Genomic DNA, 16,253 nt, shown 5'->3' with positions numbered 1-16,253 from the left:
AGAAGTATGTTCTTGATGAGTGCTGAAAATGGAATCTAGTATGGGTTGGAAGGAATAAATTTACTCCACTTGAACCTGATGAGGTGGAAATGCTTCTAGGTTTCCTAAAAACCTTACACAAGGATCTGTATAGAGATATGTTTCCCAGTAATATCAATGTCTTGTTTCTTTTTGCTGGAATCAGTGCTGCAAAGATCATCTTCTACTGTTTTAGTATATCTTTGAAAACAGATGTGCAAGAACTGAATGGTGATCGGTTGGAGCAATTGATGAGTAGATTTGGCGGATTCGACCTTGTTGTCGGTAGCACCACTTGTAACAATCTTGATGTTCATGGCTTTAAGCTAGTGATGATTTGCTTACTTTGTATTCTATGTATTTAAAAGTATTAACATAAAGTGATATTCAGAAATCTTTAAATTATTTCAAAATTATGTTAATTCAATAGAAAAGAATAAATTGAATTTCCAAAAGTAAATTGAATCTCAAATAAATTGAACTTGAAATAGATAGAATTGTATTCAAAGTTCTGGCAAGCATAAGAATAAAAATTCAAATGTCTCAACAAATTATAAGCATAAGTATTTCTAAATTAATCAAGTTGACACAATCTAGAGTAATGATGGAAGCTTTTGTCTGGAAGATCTCAAACGTTGTCAAAATGCTTGTAGATGTGAAGTTTCTCCCAAACTGTCAAAATATTAAGAGAGTTCAATTGCCAGATGCCTAATATCAACATGCATTTGAGCCGCCTTTTCAGGTTTTCAACTCAAATCCTTCCTTCGGTTACAAGATGCCCTTTGCGGGTTTTCACCTTGACCCCCTTTCTTTTTCTTCTCTCTTTTTTTTTCTTTCTTTTTTTTTATTCTCTTTTTTTCTTTTCTTTATTCATCATTTTTTCTTTTTTTTTCTTTTCTTCAAGCATAATATTTCTTGACAGAATCCGAGTTTATTGGATTTTTCAGAATTTTTCCATCCATTTCTGCCAAGATCAACGCTCCTCCGGAAAAGGCCTTTTTCACAACGTATGGCCCTTCCCAATTAGGCATCCATTTCCCACGGAAATCTTTATGTATAGGCAAGATCTTTTTTAGTACTAGATCACCCTCTTGGAATTCTCTTGGATGTACTTTCTTATCATGAGACTTCATCATCCGTTTTTGATACATCTGTCCATGGCAAATAGCTTTCAATCTTTTCTCCTCAATAAGGTTCAATTGATCAACTCTAGCTTGGATCCATTCAGATTCATCCAATTTTGTTTCTTTCAATATTCGAAGCGATGGAATCTCAACTTCAATTGGTAAGACTGCTTCCATCCCGTAGACTAAAGAAAAAGGCGTTGCCCCAGTAGATGTTCGAACAGTAGTTCGGTATGCATATAGAGCAAAAGGTAACTTTTCGTGCCAATCTTTATAAGTTTCAGTGGTCTTTGTAATGATTCTCTTGATGTTCTTATTTGCTGCTTCAACTGCCCCATTCATCTTTGGACGATATGCCACTGAATTTGCATGTTTGATCTTAAACTGTGCACAAAGTTCGGTCATCATTTTGTTGTTCAGGTTCAGAGCATTATCTGTAATGATCCTTTCTGGTAGGCCATACCGGCAAATTATCTCTTTCTTTATGAATTTACAGACTGTGGACCTCTTAATATTGGTATATGAAGCAGCTTCAACCCATTTGGTAAAATAATCAATTGCCACCAGGATGAAACAATGTCCATTCGATGCTTTTGGTGTGATTGCTCCAATGACATCTATTCCCCACATAGAAAATGGCCAGGGTGCTGTCATTACATGTAAAGGAGATGGGGGTACATGAATCTTGTCTGCATATATCTGGCATTTATGACATTTCCTTGCATAATCAATGCAATCTGTGTACATAGTAGCCCAATAGTATCCATATCTCATTATTTTTCTGGCCATAGAAAGACCATTTGCATGTGTTCCACATATTCCACTGTGTACTTCTTCAATGACATTTCGAGCTTCGCTGGTATTTAAACATCTCAATAGCATTTGATCATTGCTTCTTCTATACATAATCTCTCCATCAAGAAAATATCCAGCAGCCATTCTTCTCAAGGTTCTTTTATCAGTTTCTGATGCATTTGGTGGATAACTTTGATTTTTGATATATTGCAGGATATCATGATACCATGGTTTACCATCTACCTCTTCTTCCACACTATAACAATGTGCAGGAATTTCATATACTTGCATTTTGATTGGCATCATATCAACCTTCTTAGTTGCCTGAAACATAGCAGCTAATGTAGCCAAAGCATCTGCCATTTGATTTTCTTCTCGAGGGAGATAATTGAATGTAACTTTCTCAAATTCTTTCACTAACTCGAGTGTAAAATTCCGGTATTCCAATAATTTGGGATCTTTTGTTTCCCATTCTCCTCGCAATTGATACACCACTAACGATGAATCTCCATATATCTTGAGAAATTTGATTTTTCTTTCTATAGCTGCTTTCAACCCCATGACACAAGCTTCATATTCCGCCATGTTATTGGTGCAAAAGAACTCCAGTCTACTTGTAAAGGGATAATAAACATTTTCTGGAGAAATTAACACTGCCCCGATTCCTCGTCCCAAAGCATTAGATGCTCCGTCAAAATAAAGTTTCAAAGTTGCAAATTCATCATTTGTTCTGACTTCTTCATTCATGGATATGCACAATAAATCTTCATCTAGAAAATTGAAGTTCAAAGGCTGATAATCATTTGATACACGACTGGCCAAAAAATCAGCTATGACACTTCCTTTTATCGCTTTTTGGTTGACATATACAATATCAAACTCAGATAATAACATCTGCCATCTAGCCATTCTGCCTGTCAAAGCTAGTGATTCCATTAAGAACTTTAAAGGATCAAGTTTTGATATCAACCAAGTAGTATGGTATAACATATATTGTCTGAGTCTTCGAGTAGTCCACACCAAAGCACAACATAATTTTTGTATTGGTGGATATCGAACTTCACAATCGGTAAATTTCTTGCTCAAATAATAAATAGCTTTTTCTTTCCTTCCTGATTCATCATGCTGTCCTAGTACACATCCCATCGAATTTTCGAAGACCGTCAAGTAGAGAATTAATGGTCTATCAGGCATTGGTGATACTAAAATGGGGGCTTTGGATAAATATTTCTTAATAATATCCAAAGTTTCTTGACATTCTTCATTCCAGACTTCAGGATTGTTCTTTCGAAGTAATTTGAACACTGGATCACATTTTTCAGTCAATTGAGAAATGAACCGAGATATATAATTTAATCTCCCCAAAAAGCCTCGAACTTCTTTTTTTGTGTTGGGTGGTGGAAGATCTTGAATTGCTTTGACTTTATCTGGATCAATCTCGATTCCTTTTTTGCTGACCACAAATCCCAAAAGTTTTCCGGAAGTTACCCCAAAAGTGCATTTAGCGGGGTTGAGCTTTAATTGATATTTCCTCAATCTCTGGAAAAGCTTCCTCAAATTTTGAATATGTTCTTCTTCCGTTCTGGATTTAGCAATCATGTCATCTACATATACTTCAATCTCTTTGTGCATCATGTCATGAAACAAAGTTACCATGGCTCTTTGATATGTTGCCCCTGCATTCTTCAATCCAAATGGCATCACTTTATAACAGAATGTGCCCCACATGGTTATAAATGTTGTTTTCTCCATATCTTCAGGATTCATTTTTATCTGATTATATCCTGAAAAGCCATCCATAAATGAAAACCATGCGTGTCCTGCAGTATTGTCCACCAATGTGTCTATGTGGGGTAAGGGAAAACTGTCTTTCGGACTAGCTTTGTTGAGATCTCTGTAATCCACACACATTCGAACTTTCCCATTTTTCTTTGGTACGGGAACAATGTTGGCTACCCATTCTGGGTATTTAGATGCCTGTAGGAAACCTGCATTGATTTGTTTCATCACTTCTTCTTTGATTTGCAACAACATTTCTGGCCTCATTCTTCTGAGCTTTTGTTGAATCGGTTTATATTCTGAATTGATTGGAAGTTTGTGTATCACTATATCTGTGCTCAAACCAGGCATATCTTGATAAGACCATGCAAAGATATCTTTGAACTCTTGAAGGAGATTTATCAATTCTTGTTTTATCTGGACTGTCAGAGTGGTACCAATTTTCACCTCTTTTATTTCTTCATCAGTTCCCAAATTCACAGTCTCTACCTCTTCCTTGTGTGGTAGAATTTGTTTGTCCTCTTTTTCTACCAATCTTAATAGTTCAGTAGGAACATCACATTCCAATTCATCTTCACAACCATTGATTTCTTCCAGACATATAGGATGCTCTAAATTTATCACTGGATTAAATTTAGGAATACACATGCTATTAACACTGTGACACCTGCAAATTTAAGTCGGACATATTTACGAAAGAATATAGTAAATTTATAAATGTAAAAATGTAAGAAAATGTAAAGAATGATTGCCATCTAAAATTTTTTAAGAAAATTTCTTATATTTAACATAATTTCCTTTACAAGATAACATAAAGTTTTCATATTTTTGAGCTAAACATAAAGATTAGTTTTGAATATTACTCTGCGTTAATATTAAAAACTATAGGAAGATCTTCAGTGGTCCAATTGGTGAGTGTTTCTCCAGGAAGGCATGGTCGAATCATATCCAAGTACTTGCCAGTCTTGTTGTTGTTCGTGATCATGTTGATAAATAATCCATTCATAGCTTCTTCAACTATGTCTTGATCTTTCGTCAACTTTTCTTCTTTAAAGGCTTCAACAAGCTGCTGTTCCACATTAATTGTTCCCCCTGATCTGAATGTTGTCCTCAACTATGGGAAAGACATGTGTTTCCAAAGGATTTCTCCTCCTTTCAATTTTGCCTTTCTGTCTTCACATCTTCTTTTCATCTCTTTGTTCCTTTGCTGAAAATTGGGCTTAAACCCTAGCCCAAAACGGTCTTTTTTCATCTTTATACTGATAGGAACTGAAATTCCTTGAAGATTCTTTCCTATATCTCTCCCAGCTTTAGCTCCGATGCCTAAAGTTTGTTGTACTGTCATCTTGGTGCAATCAGACAATCTGGGATATGGAATTTTCCTTCCTTCTGCAACAAAGGTTGTATTTACAAGTTCAAGAGCTCGAAAAGAGAATTCAAGAGCCTCATCATTGGTGTCGATATATGGAACATCGCTTGTTACAGACGCAATGATTTCTTCTTCAGCACTGACGCATATTAGTTGTCCATCAACAACAAATTTCAATTTCTGATGTAATGAAGAAGGAACGGCTCCTGCTGAATGAATCCATAGCCTCCCTAATAGACAATTATATGTGGGGTGGATGTCCATCACCACAAAGTCAATATTGTACACGACTGGGCCGATTAACAACAGTATTTCCATTTTCCCAAGCACTTCTTTTTTAGTGCCATCAAATGCTCGTACCACATTCTGATAACTCTTCATGTGTGATTGATCCACAGGCATTCTTTGAAGTGTAACTAGAGGCATCAAGTTGAGAGCAGACCCATTGTCAATCAATACTCCTGGTAACACATGACCATGACAATGTGTCGTGATGTTCAAAGCTTTTACTGACCCCATTCCGCCTTCTGGTATTTCATCATCTGTGAACGTTATGTAATTGTCAGCGACTATATGTCCCACAATTCTGTCAAGTTTATTGAGGGATATATCTTCGGGGATAAATGTTTGATTGAGAATTTTCATCAAAGCATTCCTATGCGCTTCTGAATTCATTAAGAGATCAAGAATAGAAATTCTCGCTTGTTGTTTGTGTAGTTGTTCAACCACACTATACTCACTATGTTTCAGGAATTTCAAAAATTCTTGAGCTTGTTTTTCTGTCACAGGCTCATTGAATGCTGGAAGGGATTCATCTTCAAATACCTTCTGAGGTATTGCCACAGCTTTTCCTTTTGCTTTCACTTGTTCTGAAGCATTGGATGTTTCGGGAGAGTAACATCTCCCACTTCTTGTAAAGAAACCGACCTCGCTCACTGCTTCAGACGTCGATGTAGTACTCAAACTTTGTATTTTCTCTTCTGTTTTTTCTAAAGAAACAGGTCCTCCTACCATTGAAACATTGGTAGTATAATTCCAAGGTACCCTGTGGGTATCTTTGTATGGAAATGGTAGAGGAGTGGTGATAACTACTTTTGGCTTTATTGGTGCAAGAATCGCCGTAGATGATTTCACATTAATGATCACAGGATCATTTATTCTTTGACTTGGTTTAGAATCCTCTGATGAGCAAACATCATCTTCTTTTTTCCCGGGTTCTTCTTCAAAGAATTCTATTTCTCTGTTGTTCATCAATTTTTGCACCGAATCTCTAAACTCAGGACATAGTTGAATTTTATGCCCTTTCTCCTGATGATATTCACAATAATTCTTGCCTTCATTCTGCTTTGGCCTGAATTGTTGTGGAATTATACCGGCTAAAGAGAGTTGTTGGAATATCCAAACAAACGGAGATTTAATTTCAGAAATGTCAGTCTTTGTTTTCTTTCTGTTTTCTTCCTGAATTGCATTTACGTTTTTATCTCCATGATTTGGCAATGGATGACTTGATGCAGATGGTGTATTGAATTCCAACTTCCCAGTGTTGATCAAATTTTGAACCACCCTTTTGAATGCTAGACAGTTTTCAATAGAATGTCCTGTAATTCCTTCATGGTAAACACAGTGTGCCTTTGTATCATACCAAGGAGGGAATGGTGGTTGCATGGGAACCAAGGGATAAGGCTGTATAACGTCTGCTTTTAACAGCGAATCATAGATCTCTGAATACGGTACTGGTAAAGGTGTAAAAGACAACCTTTCATTCTCTTTTCGAGATCCTCTGGACTCTGCTCGATTAGTGTTTGTTTCCTCTTTCTTAACCCTGGGCTGGGTTATTGTAACACTTTTCGATGAATCTTTGCTGTAAGAATTGGCATTGTTGACTTCATTCTCCTTTTTCCGATACGTAGGTCTTTTGGAACTAGACCCATCATTTGATTCAATCTTGCCACTTTTCAAGACATTTTCAATTAATTCTCCAGAAATGACCAAATCTGCAAAATTTCTGGTTGCATTCCCCATTAGATGGTTTAAATAAGGAGCCTTCAATGTATGGACAAACATCACTGTGGCCTCTTTTTCTGACAAAGGTGGTTGAACTTGGGCCGCAGTGTCACGCCATCTCTGGGCATACTGTCTGAATGTTTCATTATTCTTTTTCTCCAAGTTTTGAAGAGTCCATCTATCAGGGACCATGTCTGTCACATGGCGGTACTGCTCTAAAAATGCTTTAGCCAAATCTTTCCAAGATCTGATGTTGGCTTTGGTCAATTGAGTATACCATTTTAAAGCCGGTCCTGTCAAACTATCCTGAAAGCAGTGAATTAACAATTTCTCGTCCTTCACATATCCTGCCATTCTTCGACAAAACATAGTAATGTGGGATGAAGGGCATGTAGTACCGTTATATTTATCAAATTCGGGAGCTTTGAACTTGATAGGGAGGATTAGGTCTGGAACCAAACTCAATTCACTAGCATCAAAACCATAGAATGATTCAGTTATTTCCACGGATTTCATTCGTTCTTCTAAGCTCTTGATCTGTCTGGTCAGTTCTTCATTTGCTTTCTGTTTCTCATTCAGCTCATTCAAATCTGGGATCAAATGCTCAGTATTAAGATCCCCTATTTTCACATCTGATATAAGCGGATTTTTACTTGAAGATGCAGGATCTACTTGTTGATCTTCATGTGGTTTGGCTTCTTGTAATGCAGATGTACGAGCATTAATTTGTATAGGTGTAGCACCAGAATGATAAATTGGTTCTGGTGGAAAACCTAAAGGATACATAGGATCTTGATCAAAAGATACAGGATTTTCATGCATTTTTCCACTGATAGCCTGCCTTTTAAACATGTCCTCTATCTTCTTCATCATACTGTCTTGTGAATTTGCAATACTGGCTTCAATTTTTTCCAACTTCATTCTCATTTCTTCTTGTTCTTTATGATGCTATTCCTCAATACGCTGTATTTTATCATCCATAATTCTCTTAGTAGCTTGTCTAGTACCGTAGTGATGTAGTATTTCTCTTTTGGCCAGAGTAACTTCGATTGAAAAATCTTTTAATATTATTTTTTCAAATTTTAATTAATGAATTTTAACTTAACAAATAAAATAATACATAGCGAAAATTATGAAATGAATGATGAATGTATGCAAAATGCATGTATGTAAAAAACATTGATCCCAAAAAGTTAACTGTCATAGAACAACTTTCATTGGCATACAAAAGTTTCTTTATAATATTTCATAACTACAGATAAGGCATAGCTTTCCTATTAAGCTCTATAACTTCTTTCATTAACCATGAAACCTTCTTTCCATACTTAGAAACTGGATCAACTTGATGCTCAATTATTTTGGCTTCAACAGCTAGTTCCCCAACATATCTGGCAACCTCGCTCATTTGTACCATGGCCTCGAACACCATATTACTTCTTTCTTCACTTCTTTCAACATAGAACTCAGTTGACTTTTGCCATTGCTCATTCGTTCCTTCAAGAGTTTGCTCCAATTCAGTGATTCTGACTTGACAATTGTGCAGCACTTTTTCAAGATTTCTAATGCGTCTTCGCAATGCAGCATTTTCCTCATTACTTTCCTTGAGATCATTAGGTCCTAGACGAACCTTTTCTTGAAACAATGATTCTTCAAGTTGCAAAATGTAAGCATTAAACTCTGAGTTTTTGTTTCTAGACTGATCCAGATCTTCTTCAAGTTTTGTTCGTGCTTCTTGTGTTCTTTGATTAAGCTTCTGGATTTGAACATCTTTGTTTCTGCATCTTTGCATCCAATTGCTAGCCACTTCCTGCTCTACCTCAAGTCTGGTGTTGAATTTTTTTCTTTCTAGCTCCCATTTTTCTTTTTCAACATTGGATTCTTCCATCTTTTGGCCTCTGACTTCAAGCTCAGCAATCAACTGGTTCATTTCAGATTCAAATCCCTTGAACATGCTATTTTTCTCGCCTTCAAATTTAACAAAGATGTCATTCTTCATCTCTTCTAAATCTTTGGCTCGATCCCTTTCTCTTTGCATTTCATTCATGATCTCACGGTGTTCAGCCTTGTGTTTTATAATTCGCTCTCTTCTGTCAACCTCGAAATCTTCCATTTTTTGCTTTCCTTTTTCCAAGCTTTTGAGTAGACGGCTATTCTTTCCTTTCAGATCTTCAACTCGTCTTTTCTCAATGTTCAATTCTCTGGTCATCTGTACCGTCGATTGGCTGGGTCCTGATGCTTTTCGGGATTTATATAACTCTCGGTAATTTTTCTGTAAGGATCTGTACTCATCCTCACTTTTTTCTTTATCTTTTTTCAACATTGCACATTGTAATGAATGAAAGTCAATGTCTACCCCCAACATAGCTTTATCTTGTCTCATTTGCTCTAATTCTTTCGACCAGCCATCTCTTTCTGCTTCAAACTCAGCTCTCAAGATTTCAATCTCTGATGGAACCACCTTAATGCGATCTTCCATAGAAATATCCTCATTTTGATCTGGTAAAGGAACATTTTCGTTTTTTCTGACAGATCTCCAATCTTCGTAATCAGGAGTTAGCATTTCTTTTGCTGCTTTAGCTCGAATACAAAAAGTTGTTTTCCAAGCTGTAACGGCTTCCATGATATTTCTTTTATAATTTTTGCTGTGGAATGCGAACTCAGATGACTGTAGTCCAGCAGTGACAGGTACAAATTGACGACCTTCATACTGTCTTATAACCAGAAGTGGAGCATATCCAATTCCTCCCCATAATCCGAGCAGCATTATCCAGTTGTAATCACCACATCTGTAAAAGAATTCCCTTTGGATTTGCCATGGGGCGCGCCAAACAACGTCATTGCTTTGCAGATTTCGAAAGGCATTAATCCACATATCTTTCTTAATTTCTTTCGGCCATTCCTGCTCTAGAAATTCTTTTAATGGTGAATAATCAGTATTAAAGCGTCGGTACGAAACCTTTTCTGTTCTCCAGAAATGACTACGGATCCAAACATATAACAACTGAGTACACCCTGAGAATCGTCCACCTCCTAACCTTCTGCAAGCATTTAACGATCTAAAGGTCTCTGCTAGGATGGCAGAAACAGGATTAATCTTCTTCGGTAACTGTTCAAACAAGTCTACCACTGCAGCTTCAACATATCCCAATACTTTTGGGAAGATGACCATACCATATATACCCAGAGCAAATAGATCGAATCGTACTTTAATATCTGGATGACTCTGAATAAGTTCTTTGATGTTGGTCCAAGCAATGCCTTCGCTTTCGCCTTTTTGTTTTGTACGGGATGCTACCCATTCTTCTCGTACCCCAGCAATCTTTGCTAATTTAACTCGAAAGGGTTGAGTTTTAATTGACTTTGAATATATTCGATTCTCCAAAGCACCTTCAAGATGTAACAAAGTTGTATATTCTTCAATAGTAGGGACCAAATCCTCTTTATTGAAAGTGAAGCAATTGTACCCTGGATTCCAGAATTGAACTAGGGCTCTGAGTAATTCATCATCAACTTCAACATAGAGCAAATATGGGATGTCTCCGTAAGTCTGATAAAACTGCAATTTTTTGTTTGAATCCCAACTTTCCCAAATGCTCCGCAAATCTTGCATATAATTTCTTTTTAGTGAAACTGAAGCATAACTGGCCAAGTCAGACACATAATCATCCTGCAGACTGTCTCCTTCTTGTCTTTGTAAATCCTCAGCCCACTGTCTTACTTCTGAGTTTAGAATTACTTGACTTGAACACTTTTTATCCATAGATGAAGGCTTTCCAATGAGACAATTAACACAAGGATCAATGTCTTTTATCCTGTATGATGCAATGCAAACAGAAAAATAAAAAACACACAAAAAGAAAATAAATTAGTTTACATAATAAAGAAATTTAATAATAACATAAATATTCTTTATTTAAACATGCTTTTCTGAATTTAAATAATTTAAATAAACATGTAATTTAAACAATTAACAGGAAAGACAAAATTCATTTCTCCTGTGTGTACACCTATTTTAGACAAAATTTCGGCATGACTTCTGATCGGAAGAGTTTTCTAAGGTTTTTTATATGCAAGGTTTCAGATCTAAGAATAAAGGTACCCGAATTGTTATTGTTAGTGCCCCCTTGGGTTGCTAACCCTCAATCCTAGTCCATTACAGACTAAATTGGATCGAGTTCAATTCGAGGGGATACATTTCTTTATGCCTGACACGGAGAATAAATTCTCACGAAGACATAGAGCATATGAACCCCGAAAATTACTTGCTAGGTCTGACACGGAGAATAAATTCTCACGAAGACGTTGCTTTCACTCCCACTTAAAAGGGACAACTCAATTATAGAGCTTTATGTTATGCAATGCAAGTGTTGTGTGTGAGGAGAAATGTTCATACCTTTGACAGAAAAATAAATAATGAAATAAAATACTTGCAAATAAAATAACACATATAAATATTATAAGAATAATAAATAAAAATTTGAAAAGAAAGAATTAAAAATTAAATATATGAATTTTTAATTTTTTAATTAATAGAGACAATTTATAATTGATTTTTAAAAGTTTGATCGGTCCCCAGCAGAGTCGCCAAGCTGTCGTAACCGGTTTTCGTCCGGGCACGAAATATTAAATTTGGCGGGGAAATTGATGTGAATAAATAATTTTGAAAATAATTTGTGAGTCGCCATCGGCCTTTTGGATCAGGTAGGTCGAATACCTAAAAATTATCTTTTAAAAGAGTTTTTAAGAAAACCATATTTAAAAGATGAACTGATCTGCGTTTTATAACCAAAAATTCGTTCTTTTTACTAATAAAAAGGGATTCGTGGTCGGTTACGTTTAGGGAAGGATTAGCACCCCTACAACGCCCAAAATTGGTACTTTTTAATTATAAATTGTCTCTATTATTAAAATTTAAAAATTCAAAAATATATTTAATTTATAATCCTATTATTTCAAAATTATATAAAAAATATTTATTTATTTAAAAATATCTGAAAAGAACTTCTAGGTGCCTTAAGACAGCTCTTTTCTTTGATATTGATAAATATTAATAATAATAATATATTTTACTTTTTAATTTTAAAATATCAGAATAGGACATCCAGTTGTATTAAGACTGTCCTTTTCTTCGATATTAAAAACAAATAATAAAATTTTTTATTATATGTATATTTATGAATATATATAAAAATATTTAACAATATAATAAAATAAAAATATCACTAAAACAATATATTTTAAGCAGTAAAATGAAAACATATAAAATAAATAACTAAATTATAATAAAAATAAAACTAAATCTAATTCCTAATTAATTGAAATTATAGGGATTAAATATTTTATTTAATAATTTAGTGACCAAAATGAAATTATCTAAAATTCAAATTTTATAATAAAATTAATTAAAGATATGAACTAGGGACTAAAAAATTATTTATTAAAATTAAGGGATTAAATCTGTCATTTATCCTAAATATATTATTTTAATAAAAAGGACTAAAATGAATAAAATTAAAATTTAAAGACTGAATTAAAATTATCATAAATTCAGTTTAGTGACCAAAATGTAAAATTTATAAATACGAAGGACTGCGGACGGGGTTTAACTATTTCATAATTACGCGCATAGTCTTTCCCGAAACGACGTCGTTCGGGAAGGACTATAAGAGTCCAAATCGGCTGGCCCGAAGGGCCAGCCATTTCATTTCTTCTTTCCTTTTTTTTTTCTTTCTCTCAAACAAAGAGAAGAACTCTCTGTCTTCTCTCTAAACTGAGAGAAGCTCAGTCGGCCGGCAGCCGTTAGCCGGCGTTCATCCGCCGTCAACCACCGCCGCCGGCCACCGTCTTCGGTGGCCGGAAAATTTTTTTTTTTATATCTAAATGTAGATCGGACCGTCCTAATGACGGTCCCGATACTTTTTCCCGTTAAACGACTCCCAATCGGAGCAGATCTACAAATATACCTTCGGTTTTTTCGGTTCTCCGGCGATGTTCAGTGTTTCCGGCGACGGTCAAGGCTTCCTTGGTAAGCTTCTCTCTTCTCTTTTTCCTTCTGTTTTTTTGTTTTTGCTCTGTTGGGATCGTTGGTAGTTTTATATCTCTCTCTATTTTCCTTTTTTTTTTCTGTTGTCTCTGTCCCTGGTTTTTTTTTTCGCAGATGGGTGGTGGCTTTTATAGCCACCACCGGTGTTCGTCTCAGACCGGTCCGAAGAGGGGGCTTCGGTGAGTCACCGGACTACCAGTGGTGACTCACCCCGTAGCCTTGCATGGACGGCTGGCGTTGATCTTCTGGAATCTTCATTCGGGACGTGGCAGCGGCGGAGGCGGTGAGGGCTTCTGGAAGCAGCAGCGGCGGCGCTGGGACGTGTCCCTAGGGTATAGATACCCTAGGGTTTTCTCTGGCAAATGGTGGACCGTTGGATCAAACCAGATCCAACGGTTGAGATTGAAGATGGCGGCTGGCTAGATTAGGGTTAGGAAACCCTAACTGGAAACCCAAATATTTAGGGTTTCTGGTTGGATTTGGACCGGCTCTGGTTGGTTTGTAACTGGGCCGGTCCAATTGTAATTGGGCCTGTAATTATATTTTTTTATTATTTATTTATTTTTAATAATATTTATATGTATTTAATATATTTAATAATAATAGTAATAATAATAATAATAATAATAATAATAATAATAATGATAATAGTAATAATAATAATAATAATAATAATATGGATAAAAAATTAGTATCTTCACGTGGCACTGATGTTTTCCGGCGTCGATGTTAGCCTAGAAGCTCGCCGTCTTCAGCAGTTACCACCCATGCCGACAACGGGGCTGCCGCAGCCTACGATACCGACTTTACCAACACTGCCGAAGCCCGGCACACTACCGCCACTTCCTAGCATTCCCAACTTGCCTACTGCCCCAAAGGTTACCCTGCCGCCAATGCCAAGCTTCCCTTCGATCCCTACGATTCCGACTACTATTCCGTCCATTCCGTTCCTCTCTCCACCACCATCGGCAACCAGTCCTTGAGAATATATGCATGCTGTCAGTGCCTCAACTTCCTTTTAGCATGGAGGTTGCAGAGAGAGTTTCGCTTCCTATTGGTTTATGTTTGACATTGTTTTCATCGTCTTGTATTGCTATTTCTTGTACATGTTTAGTTTTTGGACATTCATACGGACGCATAATTTTATGTTAAAGGTAATGAGATTTTAAGATTTTGAGGTAAAAAATTAATTTATAAAATTAGAAGAAAACAAAATTAAATTGTCAACAAAAAAATTACATTGAATTGCTAATAAAAGAATATAAAATATATTTAAAATGTATAATATTCTGTTCTCTCCATGAATACTCTCCATTGCTAAACTGCTTTACTTTCTGCCTCATTTTGTGCTGGAGTAGATTTTTTCTCTTCATGTCTAAATAAAAATTGACCTTTTTCTCACACACTACAACCAATCATATAATAATATAAATCAAACTTAATAGCAACTCCACTAATTCATGAACTAAACGAATTTGATGATTAAAAGATAATTGTTATTATTAAAAGTTTTGGATTTGAGTTTGACATCCGTATGAATGTTTGAATGTTAAATTATCGAATGGTTGAGAATTTTTTGAACAAATATTATCTTATAATCGTACCAGACTAATAAAAAATCACTTATTTTCTAACAATATTAGATCTTCTTCCCTCGTGATTAGTTTAAAATAAATAAAATAATTTTTGAATCGAATCAAATTATTATTTTTCTGAAAAAGTCAAGTTAAATTTAAATATGTGCCTATTTTAAAATAAAAAAGATAATTATATAAAAATAAAGATATTATAATTAATTTGATTTGTTAATTTATTTAAAATTTATTCAAATTATTCTATTTATATATAAAATAGATTATTTATTTATTTGAAAAATATTTAATTAATTTTAAAAAATATATTTTATTCTTCTCTAACCACATCACTCGTGACAAGTGACAACAAAGGAAATAAGAATCAGAACCAAATTTCAACCCTGCTTCTACTTAAATAATTTATTAGATATTATAAAAATGTTACTAAAATACTGTTAAACTTATAATAATAATAATAATAATAATAATAAAAGCTCAAATTTCTTTCTTTATTACAACCATTTAAAAGAAAGAAACTTGAGTTTTAATTCAATATTAAATTTTACGTTGAGATTCTTTACCACGATTGGTGCCATCGATGAAGGAGAAAGTCTATTTGCTCAAGTCTTTTTTTATTATATTATTTTACGTTAGATAGAGAGAAACTATGGTGCTTAATAGACAAGCAAATCAATATAGATTTTACACGTAGTTTTAGAGTGATATTTTTAAAGATTGATATAATATATATTAATTATATAAAACTTTTGTTCGTAATAAGTATAAATAAAATTTTAAGATAAATATAATTAATATAAAAATAATTAATTAAAATTTTAAATTTTAAAATAGAGACATTCATTTTAAAATTTTAATAGATTCGCCACTAACTCGATCGAATGTACAAAAATATGCCTCAAAATGATGAAAATATTTGTCAGTCGGTAGTAGGTGGCGCGATTTTGCTGCGGTTTCTGATAGTGGCTCGCACTTTCTTCTCTTTTGTTTCACATTCACAAGTAAATATCTTAATGTGCAATATTTTTTTTAAATGATGAAAATATTTGTCTGTCGGCAGTAGCCAGTAGGTGCCGCGATTCTGCGGTTTCGCACTAATCTTATCTTTTGTTTCCCATTCACAAGTCAAATATTGGTGTGTTTTCGTGGACGTGTTTTTGTGAATTCCTTAATAATTGGTTAATAAGAGTAATTGAATGTGTTTTGAGATTGAGATTGAATGATGCACGTGATTTATGTTCATGGTTGATTCTTATTAAATTCTACTAATAACTTCGATTCAATTTATGTTTAAATCAGGCTGAGAGTGTTATAGAATCGATAGATAATTTCTAGCACCTAAACTCAATCTACATGATCCAACGGGCCTAGAATGTTGCGTTGGGTCACGAAAGTGACCCTCAAATTCAAACCATTTCAGAATTTAACCAAATGTGATCAATACTCTTAAAAAAACATCAGTGATGAATAAAATCTAATACATAATAATTTTTAAAGTGTTTATACAAAAATCGAAGTTCTGAATATGA

The sequence above is a fragment of the Hibiscus syriacus genome, unplaced genomic scaffold, assembly GCF_006381635.1.
Source record: "Hibiscus syriacus cultivar Baekdansim isolate YM2019G1 unplaced genomic scaffold, ASM638163v2 tig00007895_pilon, whole genome shotgun sequence".
Lineage (NCBI taxonomy): Eukaryota > Viridiplantae > Streptophyta > Magnoliopsida > Malvales > Malvaceae > Hibiscus > Hibiscus syriacus.
The sequence above is the reverse complement of the archived record's forward strand: the minus strand, read 5'-3'. Positions refer to the sequence as shown.